The sequence below is a fragment of the Copadichromis virginalis genome, linkage group LG22 (genome assembly GCF_057382275.1).
Source record: "Copadichromis virginalis isolate Kocher_CV1m ecotype Utaka linkage group LG22, C_Virginalis_male_GT1.1, whole genome shotgun sequence".
In the NCBI taxonomy this organism is placed as follows: Eukaryota; Metazoa; Chordata; class Actinopteri; order Cichliformes; family Cichlidae; genus Copadichromis; species Copadichromis virginalis.
Window position 1 is genome coordinate 12,144,294 of NC_140638.1, and position 19,334 is coordinate 12,163,627.

Below are 19,334 nucleotides of genomic sequence, written 5' to 3' on the forward strand. Positions count from 1 at the left end.
AGTAGCTGGTATTTTGGCCCATTCCTCTATGCAGATCTTCTCGAGAGCAGTGATGTTTTGGGGCTGTCGCCGAGCAACACGGACTTTCAACTCCTGCCACAGATTTTCTATGGGGTTGAGGTCTGGAGACTGGCTAGGCCACTCCAGGACTTTCAAATGCTTCTTACGGAGCCACTCCTTTGTTGCCCGGGCAGTGTGTTTTGGATCATTGTCATGTTGGAAGACCCAGCCTCGTTTCATCTTCAAAGTTCTCACTGATGGAAGGAGGTTTTGGCTCAAAATCTCACGATACATGGCCCCATTCATTCTGTCCTTAACACGGATCAGTCGTCCTGTCCCCTTGGCAGAAAAACAGCCCCATAGCATGATGTTTCCACCCCCATGCTTCACAGTAGGTATGGTGTTCTTGGGATGCAACTCAGTATTCTTCTTCCTCCAAACACGACGAGTTGAGTTTATACCAAAAAGTTCTACTTTGGTTCCATCTGACCACATGACATTCTCCCAATCCTCTGCTGTATCATCCATGTGCTCTCTGGCAAACTTCAGACGGGCCTGGACATGCACTGGCTTCAGCAGCGGAACACGTCTGGCACTGCGGGATTTGATTCCCTGCCGTTGTAGTGTGTTACTGATGGTGACCTTTGTTACTTTGGTCCCAGCTCTCTGCAGGTCATTCACCAGGTCCCCCCGTGTGGTTCTGGGATCTTTGCTCACCGTTCTCATGATCATTTTGACCCCACGGGATGAGATCTTGCGTGGAGCCCCAGATCGTGGGAGATTATCAGTGGTCTTGTATGTCTTCCATTTTCTGATGATTGCTCCCACAGTTGATTTTTTCACACCAAGCTGCTTGCCTATTGTAGATTCACTCTTCCCAGTCTGGTGCAGGTCTACAATACTTTTCCTGGTGTCCTTCGAAAGCTCTTTGGTCTTGGCCATGGCGGAGTTTGGAGTCTGACTGTTTGAGGCTGTGGACAGGTGTCTTTTATACAGATGATGAGTTCAAACAGGTGCCATTCATACAGGTAACGAGTGGGGGACAGAAAAGCGTCTTACAGAAGACGTTACAGGTCTGTGAGAGCCAGAGATTTTCCATGTTTGAGGTGACCAAATACTTATTTTCCACCCTGATTTACGAATAAATTCTTTACAAATCCTACCATGTGGATTCATCGATTTTTTTTTTCACATTCTGTCTCTCACAGTTGGAGTGTACCTCTGGTGCAAATTACTGACCTCTGTCATCATTTTAGGTGGGGGAACTTGCACAATTGGTGGCTGACTAAATACTTTTTTGCCCCACTGTACAAATAAAACCCTCCTTTTGCCACTTGCTACAGGTACCTTTCAGATGTCTGGATCAGAAAAAAAAATTGTAGGGCATGGTTCAGAGTTCAAAATTGGGAAACATCTCTAAAGTTCTGAAACAAGAACTCCAGAAACAAAAAGCTGGCAGCACAACATGTGATTGTTTTTCATTAAAGAGGTAGTTTGACATTTTGAAAAGTATGCGTATGCACTTGGATGCATGTATAAGGTGCACATATACTTAAAAATTAAAGGAACAATTTTTTAATCCGAGTATAGCATCATCTATTATCCTTTTGAAGCCTAACAACTCAGTAGCGAAGAAAGATGTTTCCCAACACTTTTTAAAAACATCTATAACTCCTATAACTGCTAAACCATTTGCTCAATTAAAATAATTCCAACACTTCTAGAAAACAGCGACTCTACACTTTACAGTGATATTAGTGTTATTACTATAATCCCACGCACGGTGTCACATCAGCCCCATGAAGACGAAGGTTGGCTGAGAGAGTTAGTGAGAGAGATGAGCTCTCAAGAAAACAGCTGGTTTATTGGACCTTTGGGTTATGTTTAACATGTTTTTTAATTGTTTTGTTGATGCTTTTTGTTGTTGTTTTTTCTGTAAAAACCGGATAATCACTGAAAAAGACAGAGTTGATGCTTTCAGGAACCATTGGAATTTTTTGATCAAGCTAATGCATCAAGAGTTATGGTGGTTTGACTTTTGTTTTAATAATTTAAATTCCTAGGATATTAATTTAGTCTGGTATATACCAGACAAGACTTTTGACAGTTTGACCTAATTTGATGTTAAGGAAATTATCAACAGGTACACTAGAGTGGAAAAAACCCTGAAACAAGTGGCACTGGCAATTTTTCCATCCGTGTCATATCTCAAATCAAATCAAATCAAATCAAATCACTTTGATTATCACATCACATGTGCTAGTACACTGGTACAGCACATGTGACTGAAATTGCTTCACAAGCAACAATGGTAAGAAAAATACAGAACCATAAGATACAAGCCAAATATAGGAACAGGAATGTGACAATTGTAAGAAAAGTAAAAATATAAGAATGTATGCACATTACTAGATACATATATATATATGTATATATATATATATATATATATATATATATATATATATATATATATATATATATATATATATATATATATATATATGTGTGTGTGTGTGTGTATGTGTGTGTGTGTGTGTGTGTGCACGTATCTACATATATCTAAAATAAAATATGAAGAGGTCAGCAGTATGAATAATGTGCAAAAGAAATGGCAATATGTACAAAATGGAATGCATAAATGTCGAAGTACCAATGAGTGTTTGTGTGTTAAACTCAACAAAGTGCGGCTTGTTGAGGTAGCTGTAGGGTTGCTGTGAAATCAGCTTTGCAGGTTATAGGAACTTTTGTAGTGAAGAGCTTTCGTTAACATGACAGAGCTCTGCTTTCTAAGTGGAAGCCTGAATTGAAATCCCGCTTGTATCTGGCATTTGTCATGGAATACCAGAATTGCCACCTCCACCACTGGCACCCTGTGCTTTTCACAGAGGACAGCGGATTTAACCTTAGAACATATAACACATGTGAAAGCTTCCCGAGAAGTCGTGGAGAACTTTATGCTGAATGTAACATCCTTGATTATGAGTGCTTTGCTGGTGGGTCAGTGATGGTCTGGAGAGGCACATGCACTGAGGTATGCACAGGCCTCTACAGGCAAGGCAACGGCACAATGAGTGCAGTTAGGTATGGGCATGAAATTCTCCGACCCACTGTCAGACCCTACGCTGGTGCAATGGCTCCTGGCTTTCTTCCTGCTTCCCGGCCTCATCCGACAAGAGTATGCAGGCAGTTTGCGTGGGGACTCATACCGTTGACCGACACTCCCCACCCCCCAACCCTATATTGGCCTACTTGACCAAAATTCAATACAACACCCCTGGGACATTTAGCTTTGGTCCATCTGACACCACCAGGTTGGAACTCAGACTGTCCAGGAGCTCAGTGATGCCCTGGTCCAGATCTGGGGAGAAGATTCCCCGGGAGACATTCAGTCGTCTCAATCGGAGCATGCCCCGTGGTGTGGCATGCATACAAGGACATAAGAGCTTGAATGGATGATAGAAAAACTTGAAAGTAGCCTGTGCTTTCTTTGCCTGCGCTTGAAATGCTAGTCAACCTCCCCCAGCTATAAGAACCTGTGTCCATCTTAAAGCCTTTCTGCTGAAGAAGCCCAGCTAGCTCAGTCGGGAGAGCATGAGACTCTTAATCTCAGGGTCGTGGGTTCGAGCCCCACGTTGGGCGAGGGGACTTTTGTGCAAATGCGCGCAAGAGCGAAAACACGTGTGTATAGAGAACAGCAAATGGCGTGTTGTGCAAAGGAAGATGAATGTATGGTAACAGAAACCAAAGTTACACTGTCGTGTCTGCACAAGTCCACGTCTCCACCATTTGATGCTTCTGGACTAAATTTCAAGAGAGCTTAGCGAAAAAGCAACACTCTAGGTTTACCTGCATCCCTACTCTCACCTAGGGTCACAAACTGTGGGTAGTGAATGAAAGCATGAGCTCACAGATATAAGCAGCGGCAATGAGTTTTCTCCGTCGGGTGGCAGTGCTCGGCCTCGGAGATTGGATGACAAGCTTAGTATTTCAGGAGGAACTCAGATTACAGCTGCAACTCCTCCACATCGAAAGGAGCCTGCTGAGGTGGTTGGGACATTTGAACATCCAGGATGACTTTGAAGAGGTGGTTGGTCAACTCGTCAGGATGGCCGAGTGGTCTAAGGCACCAGACTCAAGGATAGGCTCCTTCCAGACAAAAGGGACTTCTGGTCTCCAAATGGAGGCGTGGGTTCAAATCCCACTCCTGACATCTACTTTCTTTACTTAAAAATATGTTTTCAAGAGCTTCATCAACCTTTGTGTGTTAAACTCAACAAAGTGCGGCTTGTTGAGGTAGCTGTAGGGTTGCTGTGAAATCAGCTTTGCAGCTTATAGGAACTTTTGTAGTGAAGAGCTTTCGTTAACATGACAGAGCTCTGCTTTCTAAGTGGAAGCCTGAATTGAAATCCCGCTTGTATCTGGCATTTGTCATGGAATACCAGAATTGCCACCTCCACCACTGGCACCCTGTGCTTTTCACAGAGGACAGCGGATTTAACCTTAGAACATATAACACATGTGAAAGCTTCCCGAGAAGTCGTGGGGAACTTTATGCTGAATGTAACATCCTTGATTATGAGTGCTTTGCTGGTGGGTCAGTGTTACACCCCGGCCTAGGCAACCGAGGTGCAACGTAGAAAAACAAAGATAAGGAAAATAAAACCACGAAGGCTCTCCACCAAAATCCCAAAACGAAAATATCCCATGACGAAAGTATTAACAAACCCATTCACAACTATTTACAACAGACTATTTATTTACAACAAAACATCGAAACGTAACATTTCCCCCTACCCAAAAATCAAACATGTAATCCCAAGTGAAAAGTTTGATTCAGACAAACGAAGGCTGAAGACGAAGGCAGACGAAGCTGATGGAGGCTGGAGCGGTCCCACTGACCCTCCAGCAGACGACGAAGGCTGGAGCGGTCCCTCGGACCCTCCAGCGAAGGCGGATGAAGGCTGGAGCGGTCCCACGGACCCTCCAGCGACGACAAAGGCTGGGGCGGTCCCACGGACCCTCCTCCCAGCGAAGGCGGATGAAGGCTGGAGCGGTCCCTCGGACGCTCCAGCGAAGGCGGATGAGCAGCCCACCAGCTGCACACACGGACACGCAGCCCACCAGCTGCACACACGGACACGCAGCCCACCAGCTGCACACACGGACACGCAGCCCACCAGCTGCAGAAGGCTGGAGCGGTCCCTCGGATCCTCCAGCGAAGGCGGATGAAGGCTGGAGCGGTCCCTCGGATCCTCCAGCGAAGACAGATGAGCAGCTAACTAGCTGCACACATAGACACGCAGCCCACCAGCTGCAGAAGGCTGGAGCGGTCCCTCGGATCCTCCAGCGAAGGCGGATGAAGGCTGAAGCTGTCCCTCCTTCGGACCCTCCAGCGATCCCGGACGAGCCCCCATATGTTACACCCCGGCCTAGGCAACCGGGGTGCAACGTAGAAAAACAAAGATAAGGAAAATAAAACCACGAAGGCTCTCCACCAAAATCCCAAAACGAAAATATCCCATGACGAAAGTATTAACAAACCCATTCACAACTATTTACAACAGACTATTTATTTACAACAAAACACCAAACTATTTACAACACGGGGGAGATCGCGACCATGACACACTGAAACAAAAGGTTTAAATACATAGAGGGAGCAATCAGGAAATGGACCACAGGAGGGAAACACAGCTGGGGCAAATTAGAACTGACGAGACAGGGAAAATGTAAACTGAACACACTAAGATAACACAGACTTTCAAAGTAAAGCAGGAAATACATAAGTCATGCAAAAACAAAACACTGACACACCGAAACGTAACAGTCAGTGATGGTCTGGAGAGGCACATGCACTGAGGTATGCACAGGCCTCTACAGGCAAGGCAACGGCACAATGAGTGCAGTTAGGTATGGGCATGAAATTCTCCGACCCACTGTCAGACCCTACGCTGGTGCAATGGCTCCTGGCTTTCTTCCTGCTGCCCGGCCTCATCCGACAAGAGTATGCAGGCAGTTTGCGTGGGGACTGATACCGCTGACCGACACTCCCCACCCCCCAACCCTATATTGGCCTACTTGACCAAAATTCAATACAACACCCCTGGGACATTTAGCTTTGGTCCATCTGACACCACCAGGTTGGAACTCAGACTGTCCAGGAGCTCAGTGATGCCCTGGTCCAGATCTGGGGAGAAGATTCCCCGGGAGACATTCAGTCGTCTCAATCGGAGCATGCCCCGTGGTGTGGCATGCATACAAGGACATAAGAGCTTGAATGGATGATAGAAAAACTTGAAAGTAGCCTGTGCTTTCTTTGCCTGCGCTTGAAATGCTAGTCAACCTCCCCCAGCTATAAGAACCTGTGTCCATCTTAAAGCCTTGCTGCTGAAGAAGCCCAGCTAGCTCAGTCGGGAGAGCATGAGACTCTTAATCTCAGGGTCGTGGGTTCGAGCCCCACGTTGGGCGAGGGGACTTTTGTGCAAATGCCCGCAAGAGAGAAAACACGTGTGTATAGAGAACAGCAAATGGCGTGTTGTGCAAAGGAAGATGAATGTATGGTAACAGAAAACAAAGTTACACTGTCGTGTCTGCACAAGTCCACATCTCCACCATTTGATGATTCTGGACTAAATTTCAAGAGAGCTTAGCGAAAAAGCAACACTCTAGGTTTACCTGCATCCCTACTCTCACCTAGGGTCACAAACTGTGGGTAGTGAATGAAAGCATGAGCTCACAGATATAAGCAGCGGCAATGAGTTTTCTCCGTCGGGTGGCAGTGCTCGGCCTCGGAGATTGGATGACAAGCTTAGTATTTCAGGAGGAACTCAGATTACAGCTGCAACTCCTCCACATCGAAAGGAGCCTGCTGAGGTGGTTGGGACATTTGAACATCCAGGATGACTTTGAAGAGGTGGTTGGTCAACTCGTCAGGATGGCCGAGTGGTCTAAGGCGCCAGACTCAAGGATAGGCTCCTTCCAGACAAAAGGGACTTCTGGTCTCCAAATGGAGGCGTGGGTTCAAATCCCACTCCTGACATCTACTTTCTTTACTTAAAAATATGTTTTCAAGAGCTTCATCAACCTTTGTGTGTTAAACTCAACAAAGTGCGGCTTGTTGAGGTAGCTGTAGGGTTGCTGTGAAATCAGCTTTGCAGCTTATAGGAACTTTTGTAGTGAAGAGCTTTCGTTAACATGACAGAGCTCTGCTTTCTAAGTGGAAGCCTGAATTGAAATCCCGCTTGTATCTGGCATTTGTCATGGAATACCAGAATTGCCACCTCCACCACTGGCACCCTGTGCTTTTCACAGAGGACAGCGGATTTAACCTTAGAACATATAACACATGTGAAAGCTTCCCGAGAAGTCGTGGGGAACTTTATGCTGAATGTAACATCCTTGATTATGAGTGCTTTGCTGGTGGGTCAGTGATGGTCTGGAGAGGCACATGCACTGAGGTATGCACAGGCCTCTACAGGCAAGGCAACGGCACAATGAGTGCAGTTAGGTATGGGCATGAAATTCTCCGACCCACTGTCAGACCCTACGCTGGTGCAATGGCTCCTGGCTTTCTTCCTGCTGCCCGGCCTCATCCGACAAGAGTATGCAGGCAGTTTGCGTGGGGACTGATACCGCTGACCGACACTCCCCACCCCCCAACCCTATATTGGCCTACTTGACCAAAATTCAATACAACACCCCTGGGACATTTAGCTTTGGTCCATCTGACACCACCAGGTTGGAACTCAGACTGTCCAGGAGCTCAGTGATGCCCTGGTCCAGATCTGGGGAGAAGATTCCCCGGGAGACATTCAGTCGTCTCAATCGGAGCATGCCCCGTGGTGTGGCATGCATACAAGGACATAAGAGCTTGAATGGATGATAGAAAAACTTGAAAGTAGCCTGTGCTTTCTTTGCCTGCGCTTGAAATGCTAGTCAACCTCCCCCAGCTATAAGAACCTGTGTCCATCTTAAAGCCTTGCTGCTGAAGAAGCCCAGCTAGCTCAGTCGGGAGAGCATGAGACTCTTAATCTCAGGGTCGTGGGTTCGAGCCCCACGTTGGGCGAGGGGACTTTTGTGCAAATGCCCGCAAGAGAGAAAACACGTGTGTATAGAGAACAGCAAATGGCGTGTTGTGCAAAGGAAGATGAATGTATGGTAACAGAAACCAAAGTTACACTGTCGTGTCTGCACAAGTCCACGTCTCCACCATTTGATGCTTCTGGACTAAATTTCAAGAGAGCTTAGCGAAAAAGCAACACTCTAGGTTTACCTGCATCCCTACTCTCACCTAGGGTCACAAACTGTGGGTAGTGAATGAAAGCATGAGCTCACAGATATAAGCAGCGGCAATGAGTTTTCTCCGTCGGGTGGCAGTGCTCGGCCTCGGAGATTGGATGACAAGCTTAGTATTTCAGGAGGAACTCAGATTACAGCTGCAACTCCTCCACATCGAAAGGAGCCTGCTGAGGTGGTTGGGACATTTGAACATCCAGGATGACTTTGAAGAGGTCGTTGGTCAACTCGTCAGGATGGCCGAGTGGTCTAAGGCGCCAGACTCAAGGATAGGCTCCTTCCAGACAAAAGGGACTTCTGGTCTCCAAATGGAGGCGTGGGTTCAAATCCCACTCCTGACATCTACTTTCTTTACTTAAAAATATGTTTTCAAGAGCTTCATCAACCTTTGTGTGTTAAACTCAACAAAGTGCGGCTTGTTGAGGTAGCTGTAGGGTTGCTGTGAAATCAGCTTTGCAGCTTATAGGAACTTTTGTAGTGAAGAGCTTTCGTTAACATGACAGAGCTCTGCTTTCTAAGTGGAAGCCTGAATTGAAATCCCGCTTGTATCTGGCATTTGTCATGGAATACCAGAATTGCCACCTCCACCACTGGCACCCTGTGCTTTTCACAGAGGACAGCGGATTTAACCTTAGAACATATAACACATGTGAAAGCTTCCCGAGAAGTCGTGGGGAACTTTATGCTGAATGTAACATCCTTGATTATGAGTGCTTTGCTGGTGGGTCAGTGATGGTCTGGAGAGGCACATGCACTGAGGTATGCACAGGCCTCTACAGGCAAGGCAACGGCACAATGAGTGCAGTTAGGTATGGGCATGAAATTCTCCGACCCACTGTCAGACCCTACGCTGGTGCAATGGCTCCTGGCTTTCTTCCTGCTGCCCGGCCTCATCCGACAAGAGTATGCAGGCAGTTTGCGTGGGGACTGATACCGCTGACCGACACTCCCCACCCCCCAACCCTATATTGGCCTACTTGACCAAAATTCAATACAACACCCCTGGGACATTTAGCTTTGGTCCATCTGACACCACCAGGTTGGAACTCAGACTGTCCAGGAGCTCAGTGATGCCCTGGTCCAGATCTGGGGAGAAGATTCCCCGGGAGACATTCAGTCGTCTCAATCGGAGCATGCCCCGTGGTGTGGCATGCATACAAGGACATAAGAGCTTGAATGGATGATAGAAAAACTTGAAAGTAGCCTGTGCTTTCTTTGCCTGCGCTTGAAATGCTAGTCAACCTCCCCCAGCTATAAGAACCTGTGTCCATCTTAAAGCCTTGCTGCTGAAGAAGCCCAGCTAGCTCAGTCGGGAGAGCATGAGACTCTTAATCTCAGGGTCGTGGGTTCGAGCCCCACGTTGGGCGAGGGGACTTTTGTGCAAATGCGCGCAAGAGCGAAAACACGTGTGTATAGAGAACAGCAAATGGCGTGTTGTGCAAAGGAAGATGAATGTATGGTAACAGAAACCAAAGTTACACTGTCGTGTCTGCACAAGTCCACGTCTCCACCATTTGATTCTTCTGGACTAAATTTCAAGAGAGCTTAGCGAAAAAGCAACACTCTAGGTTTACCTGCATCCCTACTCTCACCTAGGGTCACAAACTGTGGGTAGTGAATGAAAGCATGAGCTCACAGATATAAGCAGCGGCAATGAGTTTTCTCTGTCGGGTGGCAGTGCTCGGCCTCGGAGATTGGATGACAAGCTTAGTATTTCAGGAGGAACTCAGATTACAGCTGCAACTCCTCCACATCGAAAGGAGCCTGCTGAGGTGGTTGGGACATTTGAACATCCAGGATGACTTTGAAGAGGTCGTTGGTCAACTCGTCAGGATGGCCGAGTGGTCTAAGGCGCCAGACTCAAGGATAGGCTCCTTCCAGACAAAAGGGACTTCTGGTCTCCAAATGGAGGCGTGGGTTCAAATCCCACTCCTGACATCTACTTTCTTTACTTAAAAATATGTTTTCAAGAGCTTCATCAACCTTTGTGTGTTAAACTCAACAAAGTGCGGCTTGTTGAGGTAGCTGTAGGGTTGCTGTGAAATCAGCTTTGCAGCTTATAGGAACTTTTGTAGTGAAGAGCTTTCGTTAACATGACAGAGCTCTGCTTTCTAAGTGGAAGCCTGAATTGAAATCCCGCTTGTATCTGGCATTTGTCATGGAATACCAGAATTGCCACCTCCACCACTGGCACCCTGTGCTTTTCACAGAGGACAGCGGATTTAACCTTAGAACATATAACACATGTGAAAGCTTCCCGAGAAGTCGTGGGGAACTTTATGCTGAATGTAACATCCTTGATTATGAGTGCTTTGCTGGTGGGTCAGTGATGGTCTGGAGAGGCACATGCACTGAGGTATGCACAGGCCTCTACAGGCAAGGCAACGGCACAATGAGTGCAGTTAGGTATGGGCATGAAATTCTCCGACCCACTGTCAGACCCTACGCTGGTGCAATGGCTCCTGGCTTTCTTCCTGCTGCCCGGCCTCATCCGACAAGAGTATGCAGGCAGTTTGCGTGGGGACTGATACCGCTGACCGACACTCCCCACCCCCCAACCCTATATTGGCCTACTTGACCAAAATTCAATACAACACCCCTGGGACATTTAGCTTTGGTCCATCTGACACCACCAGGTTGGAACTCAGACTGTCCAGGAGCTCAGTGATGCCCTGGTCCAGATCTGGGGAGAAGATTCCCCGGGAGACATTCAGTCGTCTCAATCGGAGCATGCCCCGTGGTGTGGCATGCATACAAGGACATAAGAGCTTGAATGGATGATAGAAAAACTTGAAAGTAGCCTGTGCTTTCTTTGCCTGCGCTTGAAATGCTAGTCAACCTCCCCCAGCTATAAGAACCTGTGTCCATCTTAAAGCCTTGCTGCTGAAGAAGCCCAGCTAGCTCAGTCGGGAGAGCATGAGACTCTTAATCTCAGGGTCGTGGGTTCGAGCCCCACGTTGGGCGAGGGGACTTTTGTGCAAATGCCCGCAAGAGAGAAAACACGTGTGTATAGAGAACAGCAAATGGCGTGTTGTGCAAAGGAAGATGAATGTATGGTAACAGAAACCAAAGTTACACTGTCGTGTCTGCACAAGTCCACGTCTCCACCATTTGATGCTTCTGGACTAAATTTCAAGAGAGCTTAGCGAAAAAGCAACACTCTAGGTTTACCTGCATCCCTACTCTCACTTAGGGTCACAAACTGTGGGTAGTGAATGAAAGCATGAGCTCACAGATATAAGCAGCGGCAATGAGTTTTCTCCGTCGGGTGGCAGTGCTCGGCCTCGGAGATTGGATGACAAGCTTAGTATTTCAGGAGGAACTCAGATTACAGCTGCAACTCCTCCACATCGAAAGGAGCCTGCTGAGGTGGTTGGGACATTTGAACATCCAGGATGACTTTGAAGAGGTGGTTGGTCAACTCGTCAGGATGGCCGAGTGGTCTAAGGCGCCAGACTCAAGGATAGGCTCCTTCCAGACAAAAGGGACTTCTGGTCTCCAAATGGAGGCGTGGGTTCAAATCCCACTCCTGACATCTACTTTCTTTACTTAAAAATATGTTTTCAAGAGCTTCATCAACCTTTGTGTGTTAAACTCAACAAAGTGCGGCTTGTTGAGGTAGCTGTAGGGTTGCTGTGAAATCAGCTTTGCAGCTTATAGGAACTTTTGTAGTGAAGAGCTTTCGTTAACATGACAGAGCTCTGCTTTCTAAGTGGAAGCCTGAATTGAAATCCCGCTTGTATCTGGCATTTGTCATGGAATACCAGAATTGCCACCTCCACCACTGGCACCCTGTGCTTTTCACAGAGGACAGCGGATTTAACCTTAGAACATATAACACATGTGAAAGCTTCCCGAGAAGTCGTGGGGAACTTTATGCTGAATGTAACATCCTTGATTATGAGTGCTTTGCTGGTGGGTCAGTGATGGTCTGGAGAGGCACATGCACTGAGGTATGCACAGGCCTCTACAGGCAAGGCAACGGCACAATGAGTGCAGTTAGGTATGGGCATGAAATTCTCCGACCCACTGTCAGACCCTACGCTGGTGCAATGGCTCCTGGCTTTCTTCCTGCTGCCCGGCCTCATCCGACAAGAGTATGCAGGCAGTTTGCGTGGGGACTGATACCGCTGACCGACACTCCCCACCCCCCAACCCTATATTGGCCTACTTGACCAAAATTCAATACAACACCCCTGGGACATTTAGCTTTGGTCCATCTGACACCACCAGGTTGGAACTCAGACTGTCCAGGAGCTCAGTGATGCCCTGGTCCAGATCTGGGGAGAAGATTCCCCGGGAGACATTCAGTCGTCTCAATCGGAGCATGCCCCGTGGTGTGGCATGCATACAAGGACATAAGAGCTTGAATGGATGATAGAAAAACTTGAAAGTAGCCTGTGCTTTCTTTGCCTGCGCTTGAAATGCTAGTCAACCTCCCCCAGCTATAAGAACCTGTGTCCATCTTAAAGCCTTGCTGCTGAAGAAGCCCAGCTAGCTCAGTCGGGAGAGCATGAGACTCTTAATCTCAGGGTCGTGGGTTCGAGCCCCACGTTGGGCGAGGGGACTTTTGTGCAAATGCCCGCAAGAGAGAAAACACGTGTGTATAGAGAACAGCAAATGGCGTGTTGTGCAAAGGAAGATGAATGTATGGTAACAGAAACCAAAGTTACACTGTCGTGTCTGCACAAGTCCACGTCTCCACCATTTGATGCTTCTGGACTAAATTTCAAGAGAGCTTAGCGAAAAAGCAACACTCTAGGTTTACCTGCATCCCTACTCTCACCTAGGGTCACAAACTGTGGGTAGTGAATGAAAGCATGAGCTCACAGATATAAGCAGCGGCAATGAGTTTTCTCCGTCGGGTGGCAGTGCTCGGCCTCGGAGATTGGATGACAAGCTTAGTATTTCAGGAGGAACTCAGATTACAGCTGCAACTCCTCCACATCGAAAGGAGCCTGCTGAGGTGGTTGGGACATTTGAACATCCAGGATGACTTTGAAGAGGTCGTTGGTCAACTCGTCAGGATGGCCGAGTGGTCTAAGGCGCCAGACTCAAGGATAGGCTCCTTCCAGACAAAAGGGACTTCTGGTCTCCAAATGGAGGCGTGGGTTCAAATCCCACTCCTGACATCTACTTTCTTTACTTAAAAATATGTTTTCAAGAGCTTCATCAACCTTTGTGTGTTAAACTCAACAAAGTGCGGCTTGTTGAGGTAGCTGTAGGGTTGCTGTGAAATCAGCTTTGCAGCTTATAGGAACTTTTGTAGTGAAGAGCTTTCGTTAACATGACAGAGCTCTGCTTTCTAAGTGGAAGCCTGAATTGAAATCCCGCTTGTATCTGGCATTTGTCATGGAATACCAGAATTGCCACCTCCACCACTGGCACCCTGTGCTTTTCACAGAGGACAGCGGATTTAACCTTAGAACATATAACACATGTGAAAGCTTCCCGAGAAGTCGTGGGGAACTTTATGCTGAATGTAACATCCTTGATTATGAGTGCTTTGCTGGTGGGTCAGTGATGGTCTGGAGAGGCACATGCACTGAGGTATGCACAGGCCTCTACAGGCAAGGCAACGGCACAATGAGTGCAGTTAGGTATGGGCATGAAATTCTCCGACCCACTGTCAGACCCTACGCTGGTGCAATGGCTCCTGGCTTTCTTCCTGCTGCCCGGCCTCATCCGACAAGAGTATGCAGGCAGTTTGCGTGGGGACTGATACCGCTGACCGACACTCCCCACCCCCCAACCCTATATTGGCCTACTTGACCAAAATTCAATACAACACCCCTGGGACATTTAGCTTTGGTCCATCTGACACCACCAGGTTGGAACTCAGACTGTCCAGGAGCTCAGTGATGCCCTGGTCCAGATCTGGGGAGAAGATTCCCCGGGAGACATTCAGTCGTCTCAATCGGAGCATGCCCCGTGGTGTGGCATGCATACAAGGACATAAGAGCTTGAATGGATGATAGAAAAACTTGAAAGTAGCCTGTGCTTTCTTTGCCTGCGCTTGAAATGCTAGTCAACCTCCCCCAGCTATAAGAACCTGTGTCCATCTTAAAGCCTTGCTGCCGAAGAAGCCCAGCTAGCTCAGTCGGGAGAGCATGAGACTCTTAATCTCAGGGTCGTGGGTTCGAGCCCCACGTTGGGCGAGGGGACTTTTGTGCAAATGCGCGCAAGAGCGAAAACACGTGTGTATAGAGAACAGCAAATGGCGTGTTGTGCAAAGGAAGATGAATGTATGGTAACAGAAACCAAAGTTACACTGTCGTGTCTGCACAAGTCCACGTCTCCACCATTTGATTCTTCTGGACTAAATTTCAAGAGAGCTTAGCGAAAAAGCAACACTCTAGGTTTACCTGCATCCCTACTCTCACCTAGGGTCACAAACTGTGGGTAGTGAATGAAAGCATGAGCTCACAGATATAAGCAGCGGCAATGAGTTTTCTCCGTCGGGTGGCAGTGCTCGGCCTCGGAGATTGGATGACAAGCTTAGTATTTCAGGAGGAACTCAGATTACAGCTGCAACTCCTCCACATCGAAAGGAGCCTGCTGAGGTGGTTGGGACATTTGAACATCCAGGATGACTTTGAAGAGGTCGTTGGTCAACTCGTCAGGATGGCCGAGTGGTCTAAGGCGCCAGACTCAAGGATAGGCTCCTTCCAGACAAAAGGGACTTCTGGTCTCCAAATGGAGGCGTGGGTTCAAATCCCACTCCTGACATCTACTTTCTTTACTTAAAAATATGTTTTCAAGAGCTTCATCAACCTTTGTGTGTTAAACTCAACAAAGTGCGGCTTGTTGAGGTAGCTGTAGGGTTGCTGTGAAATCAGCTTTGCAGCTTATAGGAACTTTTGTAGTGAAGAGCTTTCGTTAACATGACAGAGCTCTGCTTTCTAAGTGGAAGCCTGAATTGAAATCCCGCTTGTATCTGGCATTTGTCATGGAATACCAGAATTGCCACCTCCACCACTGGCACCCTGTGCTTTTCACAGAGGACAGCGGATTTAACCTTAGAACATATAACACATGTGAAAGCTTCCCGAGAAGTCGTGGGGAACTTTATGCTGAATGTAACATCCTTGATTATGAGTGCTTTGCTGGTGGGTCAGTGATGGTCTGGAGAGGCACATGCACTGAGGTATGCACAGGCCTCTACAGGCAAGGCAACGGCACAATGAGTGCAGTTAGGTATGGGCATGAAATTCTCCGACCCACTGTCAGACCCTACGCTGGTGCAATGGCTCCTGGCTTTCTTCCTGCTGCCCGGCCTCATCCGACAAGAGTATGCAGGCAGTTTGCGTGGGGACTGATACCGCTGACCGACACTCCCCACCCCCCAACCCTATATTGGCCTACTTGACCAAAATTCAATACAACACCCCTGGGACATTTAGCTTTGGTCCATCTGACACCACCAGGTTGGAACTCAGACTGTCCAGGAGCTCAGTGATGCCCTGGTCCAGATCTGGGGAGAAGATTCCCCGGGAGACATTCAGTCGTCTCAATCGGAGCATGCCCCGTGGTGTGGCATGCATACAAGGACATAAGAGCTTGAATGGATGATAGAAAAACTTGAAAGTAGCCTGTGCTTTCTTTGCCTGCGCTTGAAATGCTAGTCAACCTCCCCCAGCTATAAGAACCTGTGTCCATCTTAAAGCCTTGCTGCTGAAGAAGCCCAGCTAGCTCAGTCGGGAGAGCATGAGACTCTTAATCTCAGGGTCGTGGGTTCGAGCCCCACGTTGGGCGAGGGGACTTTTGTGCAAATGCCCGCAAGAGAGAAAACACGTGTGTATAGAGAACAGCAAATGGCGTGTTGTGCAAAGGAAGATGAATGTATGGTAACAGAAACCAAAGTTACACTGTCGTGTCTGCACAAGTCCACGTCTCCACCATTTGATTCTTCTGGACTAAATTTCAAGAGAGCTTAGCGAAAAAGCAACACTCTAGGTTTACCTGCATCCCTACTCTCACCTAGGGTCACAAACTGTGGGTAGTGAATGAAAGCATGAGCTCACAGATATAAGCAGCGGCAATGAGTTTTCTCCGTCGGGTGGCAGTGCTCGGCCTCGGAGATTGGATGACAAGCTTAGTATTTCAGGAGGAACTCAGATTACAGCTGCAACTCCTCCACATCGAAAGGAGCCTGCTGAGGTGGTTGGGACATTTGAACATCCAGGATGACTTTGAAGAGGTGGTTGGTCAACTCGTCAGGATGGCCGAGTGGTCTAAGGCGCCAGACTCAAGGATAGGCTCCTTCCAGACAAAAGGGACTTCTGGTCTCCAAATGGAGGCGTGGGTTCAAATCCCACTCCTGACATCTACTTTCTTTACTTAAAAATATGTTTTCAAGAGCTTCATCAACCTTTGTGTGTTAAACTCAACAAAGTGCGGCTTGTTGAGGTAGCTGTAGGGTTGCTGTGAAATCAGCTTTGCAGCTTATAGGAACTTTTGTAGTGAAGAGCTTTCGTTAACATGACAGAGCTCTGCTTTCTAAGTGGAAGCCTGAATTGAAATCCCGCTTGTATCTGGCATTTGTCATGGAATACCAGAATTGCCACCTCCACCACTGGCACCCTGTGCTTTTCACAGAGGACAGCGGATTTAACCTTAGAACATATAACACATGTGAAAGCTTCCCGAGAAGTCGTGGGGAACTTTATGCTGAATGTAACATCCTTGATTATGAGTGCTTTGCTGGTGGGTCAGTGATGGTCTGGAGAGGCACATGCACTGAGGTATGCACAGGCCTCTACAGGCAAGGCAACGGCACAATGAGTGCAGTTAGGTATGGGCATGAAATTCTCCGACCCACTGTCAGACCCTACGCTGGTGCAATGGCTCCTGGCTTTCTTCCTGCTGCCCGGCCTCATCCGACAAGAGTATGCAGGCAGTTTGCGTGGGGACTGATACCGCTGACCGACACTCCCCACCCCCCAACCCTATATTGGCCTACTTGACCAAAATTCAATACAACACCCCTGGGACATTTAGCTTTGGTCCATCTGACACCACCAGGTTGGAACTCAGACTGTCCAGGAGCTCAGTGATGCCCTGGTCCAGATCTGGGGAGAAGATTCCCCGGGAGACATTCAGTCGTCTCAATCGGAGCATGCCCCGTGGTGTGGCATGCATACAAGGACATAAGAGCTTGAATGGATGATAGAAAAACTTGAAAGTAGCCTGTGCTTTCTTTGCCTGCGCTTGAAATGCTAGTCAACCTCCCCCAGCTATAAGAACCTGTGTCCATCTTAAAGCCTTGCTGCTGAAGAAGCCCAGCTAGCTCAGTCGGGAGAGCATGAGACTCTTAATCTCAGGGTCGTGGGTTCGAGCCCCACGTTGGGCGAGGGGACTTTTGTGCAAATGCCCGCAAGAGAGAAAACACGTGTGTATAGAGAACAGCAAATGGCGTGTTGTGCAAAGGAAGATGAATGTATGGTAACAGAAACCAAAGTTACACTGTCGTGTCTGCACAAGTCCACGTCTCCACCATTTGATGCTTCTGGACTAAATTTCAAGAGAGCTTAGCGAAAAAGCAACACTCTAGGTTTACCTGCATCCCTACTCTCACCTAGGGTCACAAACTGTGGGTAGTGAATGAAAGCATGAGCTCACAGATATAAGCAGCGGCAATGAGTTTTCTCCGTCGGGTGGCAGTGCTCGGCCTCGGAGATTGGATGACAAGCTTAGTATTTCAGGAGGAACTCAGATTACAGCTGCAACTCCTCCACATCGAAAGGAGCCTGCTGAGGTGGTTGGGACATTTGAACATCCAGGATGACTTTGAAGAGGTCGTTGGTCAACTCGTCAGGATGGCCGAGTGGTCTAAGGCGCCAGACTCAAGGATAGGCTCCTTCCAGACAAAAGGGACTTCTGGTCTCCAAATGGAGGCGTGGGTTCAAATCCCACTCCTGACATCTACTTTCTTTACTTAAAAATATGTTTTCAAGAGCTTCATCAACCTTTGTGTGTTAAACTCAACAAAGTGCGGCTTGTTGGGGTTGCTGTGAAATCAGCTTTGCAGCTTATAGGAACTTTTGTAGTGAAGAGCTTTCGTTAACATGACAGAGCTCTGCTTTCTAAGTGGAAGCCTGAATTGAAATCCCGCTTGTATCTGGCATTTGTCATGGAATACCAGAATTGCCACCTCCACCACTGGCACCCTGTGCTTTTCACAGAGGACAGCGGATTTAACCTTAGAACATATAACACATGTGAAAGCTTCCCGAGAAGTCGTGGGGAACTTTATGCTGAATGTAACATCCTTGATTATGAGTGCTTTGCTGGTGGGTCAGTGATGGTCTGGAGAGGCACATGCACTGAGGTATGCACAGGCCTCTACAGGCAAGGCAACGGCACAATGAGTGCAGTTAGGTATGGGCATGAAATTCTCCGACCCACTGTCAGACCCTACGCTGGTGCAATGGCTCCTGGCTTTCTTCCTGCTGCCCGGCCTCATCCGACAAGAGTATGCAGGCAGTTTGCGTGGGGACTGATACCGCTGACCGACACTCCCCACCCCCCAACCCTATATTGGCCTACTTGACCAAAATTCAATACAACACCCCTGGGACATTTAGCTTTGGTCCATCTGACACCACCAGGTTGGAACTCAGACTGTCCAGGAGCTCAGTGATGCCCTGGTCCAGATCTGGGGAGAAGATTCCCCGGGAGACATTCAGTCGTCTCAATCGGAGCATGCCCCGTGGTGTGGCATGCATACAAGGACATAAGAGCTTGAATGGATGATAGAAAAACTTGAAAGTAGCCTGTGCTTTCTTTGCCTGCGCTTGAAATGCTAGTCAACCTCCCCCAGCTATAAGAACCTGTGTCCATCTTAAAGCCTTGCTGCTGAAGAAGCCCAGCTAGCTCAGTCGGGAGAGCATGAGACTCTTAATCTCAGGGTCGTGGGTTCGAGCCCCACGTTGGGCGAGGGGACTTTTGTGCAAATGCCCGCAAGAGAGAAAACACGTGTGTATAGAGAACAGCAAATGGCGTGTTGTGCAAAGGAAGATGAATGTATGGTAACA

General features: G+C 48.0%; 19 non-coding genes across 19 annotated transcripts; all 19 read left to right on the forward strand.

The window, feature by feature from the left end:
* Positions 1-3,569: 3,569 nt before the first annotated feature.
* On the forward strand, positions 3,570-3,642 carry trnak-cuu (transfer RNA lysine (anticodon CUU)). The gene has a single exon. It is a non-coding gene; the product is annotated as a tRNA-Lys (tRNA).
* A 460-nt stretch (positions 3,643-4,102) lies between these two features.
* Positions 4,103-4,213, forward strand: trnal-caa (transfer RNA leucine (anticodon CAA)). Its single transcript has 2 exons — positions 4,103-4,140; positions 4,168-4,213. It is a non-coding gene; the product is annotated as a tRNA-Leu (tRNA).
* Positions 4,214-6,398: 2,185 nt separating this feature from the next.
* Positions 6,399-6,471, forward strand: trnak-cuu (transfer RNA lysine (anticodon CUU)). The gene has a single exon. It is a non-coding gene; the product is annotated as a tRNA-Lys (tRNA).
* Positions 6,472-6,931: 460 nt separating this feature from the next.
* Positions 6,932-7,042, forward strand: trnal-caa (transfer RNA leucine (anticodon CAA)). The gene is made up of 2 exons: positions 6,932-6,969; positions 6,997-7,042. It is a non-coding gene; the product is annotated as a tRNA-Leu (tRNA).
* A 953-nt stretch (positions 7,043-7,995) lies between these two features.
* trnak-cuu (transfer RNA lysine (anticodon CUU)) lies at positions 7,996-8,068 on the forward strand. Its single transcript has one exon. It is a non-coding gene; the product is annotated as a tRNA-Lys (tRNA).
* A 460-nt stretch (positions 8,069-8,528) lies between these two features.
* Positions 8,529-8,639, forward strand: trnal-caa (transfer RNA leucine (anticodon CAA)). Its single transcript has 2 exons — positions 8,529-8,566; positions 8,594-8,639. It is a non-coding gene; the product is annotated as a tRNA-Leu (tRNA).
* Positions 8,640-9,592: 953 nt separating this feature from the next.
* Positions 9,593-9,665, forward strand: trnak-cuu (transfer RNA lysine (anticodon CUU)). The gene has a single exon. It is a non-coding gene; the product is annotated as a tRNA-Lys (tRNA).
* Positions 9,666-10,125: 460 nt separating this feature from the next.
* trnal-caa (transfer RNA leucine (anticodon CAA)) lies at positions 10,126-10,236 on the forward strand. The gene is made up of 2 exons: positions 10,126-10,163; positions 10,191-10,236. It is a non-coding gene; the product is annotated as a tRNA-Leu (tRNA).
* Positions 10,237-11,189: 953 nt separating this feature from the next.
* On the forward strand, positions 11,190-11,262 carry trnak-cuu (transfer RNA lysine (anticodon CUU)). The gene has a single exon. It is a non-coding gene; the product is annotated as a tRNA-Lys (tRNA).
* A 460-nt stretch (positions 11,263-11,722) lies between these two features.
* Positions 11,723-11,833, forward strand: trnal-caa (transfer RNA leucine (anticodon CAA)). Its single transcript has 2 exons — positions 11,723-11,760; positions 11,788-11,833. It is a non-coding gene; the product is annotated as a tRNA-Leu (tRNA).
* A 953-nt stretch (positions 11,834-12,786) lies between these two features.
* On the forward strand, positions 12,787-12,859 carry trnak-cuu (transfer RNA lysine (anticodon CUU)). The gene has a single exon. It is a non-coding gene; the product is annotated as a tRNA-Lys (tRNA).
* Positions 12,860-13,319: 460 nt separating this feature from the next.
* trnal-caa (transfer RNA leucine (anticodon CAA)) lies at positions 13,320-13,430 on the forward strand. Its single transcript has 2 exons — positions 13,320-13,357; positions 13,385-13,430. It is a non-coding gene; the product is annotated as a tRNA-Leu (tRNA).
* Positions 13,431-14,383: 953 nt separating this feature from the next.
* trnak-cuu (transfer RNA lysine (anticodon CUU)) lies at positions 14,384-14,456 on the forward strand. Its single transcript has one exon. It is a non-coding gene; the product is annotated as a tRNA-Lys (tRNA).
* Positions 14,457-14,916: 460 nt separating this feature from the next.
* Positions 14,917-15,027, forward strand: trnal-caa (transfer RNA leucine (anticodon CAA)). Its single transcript has 2 exons — positions 14,917-14,954; positions 14,982-15,027. It is a non-coding gene; the product is annotated as a tRNA-Leu (tRNA).
* Positions 15,028-15,980: 953 nt separating this feature from the next.
* On the forward strand, positions 15,981-16,053 carry trnak-cuu (transfer RNA lysine (anticodon CUU)). Its single transcript has one exon. It is a non-coding gene; the product is annotated as a tRNA-Lys (tRNA).
* A 460-nt stretch (positions 16,054-16,513) lies between these two features.
* trnal-caa (transfer RNA leucine (anticodon CAA)) lies at positions 16,514-16,624 on the forward strand. The gene is made up of 2 exons: positions 16,514-16,551; positions 16,579-16,624. It is a non-coding gene; the product is annotated as a tRNA-Leu (tRNA).
* Positions 16,625-17,577: 953 nt separating this feature from the next.
* Positions 17,578-17,650, forward strand: trnak-cuu (transfer RNA lysine (anticodon CUU)). Its single transcript has one exon. It is a non-coding gene; the product is annotated as a tRNA-Lys (tRNA).
* Positions 17,651-18,110: 460 nt separating this feature from the next.
* trnal-caa (transfer RNA leucine (anticodon CAA)) lies at positions 18,111-18,221 on the forward strand. The gene is made up of 2 exons: positions 18,111-18,148; positions 18,176-18,221. It is a non-coding gene; the product is annotated as a tRNA-Leu (tRNA).
* Positions 18,222-19,163: 942 nt separating this feature from the next.
* trnak-cuu (transfer RNA lysine (anticodon CUU)) lies at positions 19,164-19,236 on the forward strand. The gene has a single exon. It is a non-coding gene; the product is annotated as a tRNA-Lys (tRNA).
* The last annotated feature ends 98 nt before the right edge of the window (positions 19,237-19,334 follow it).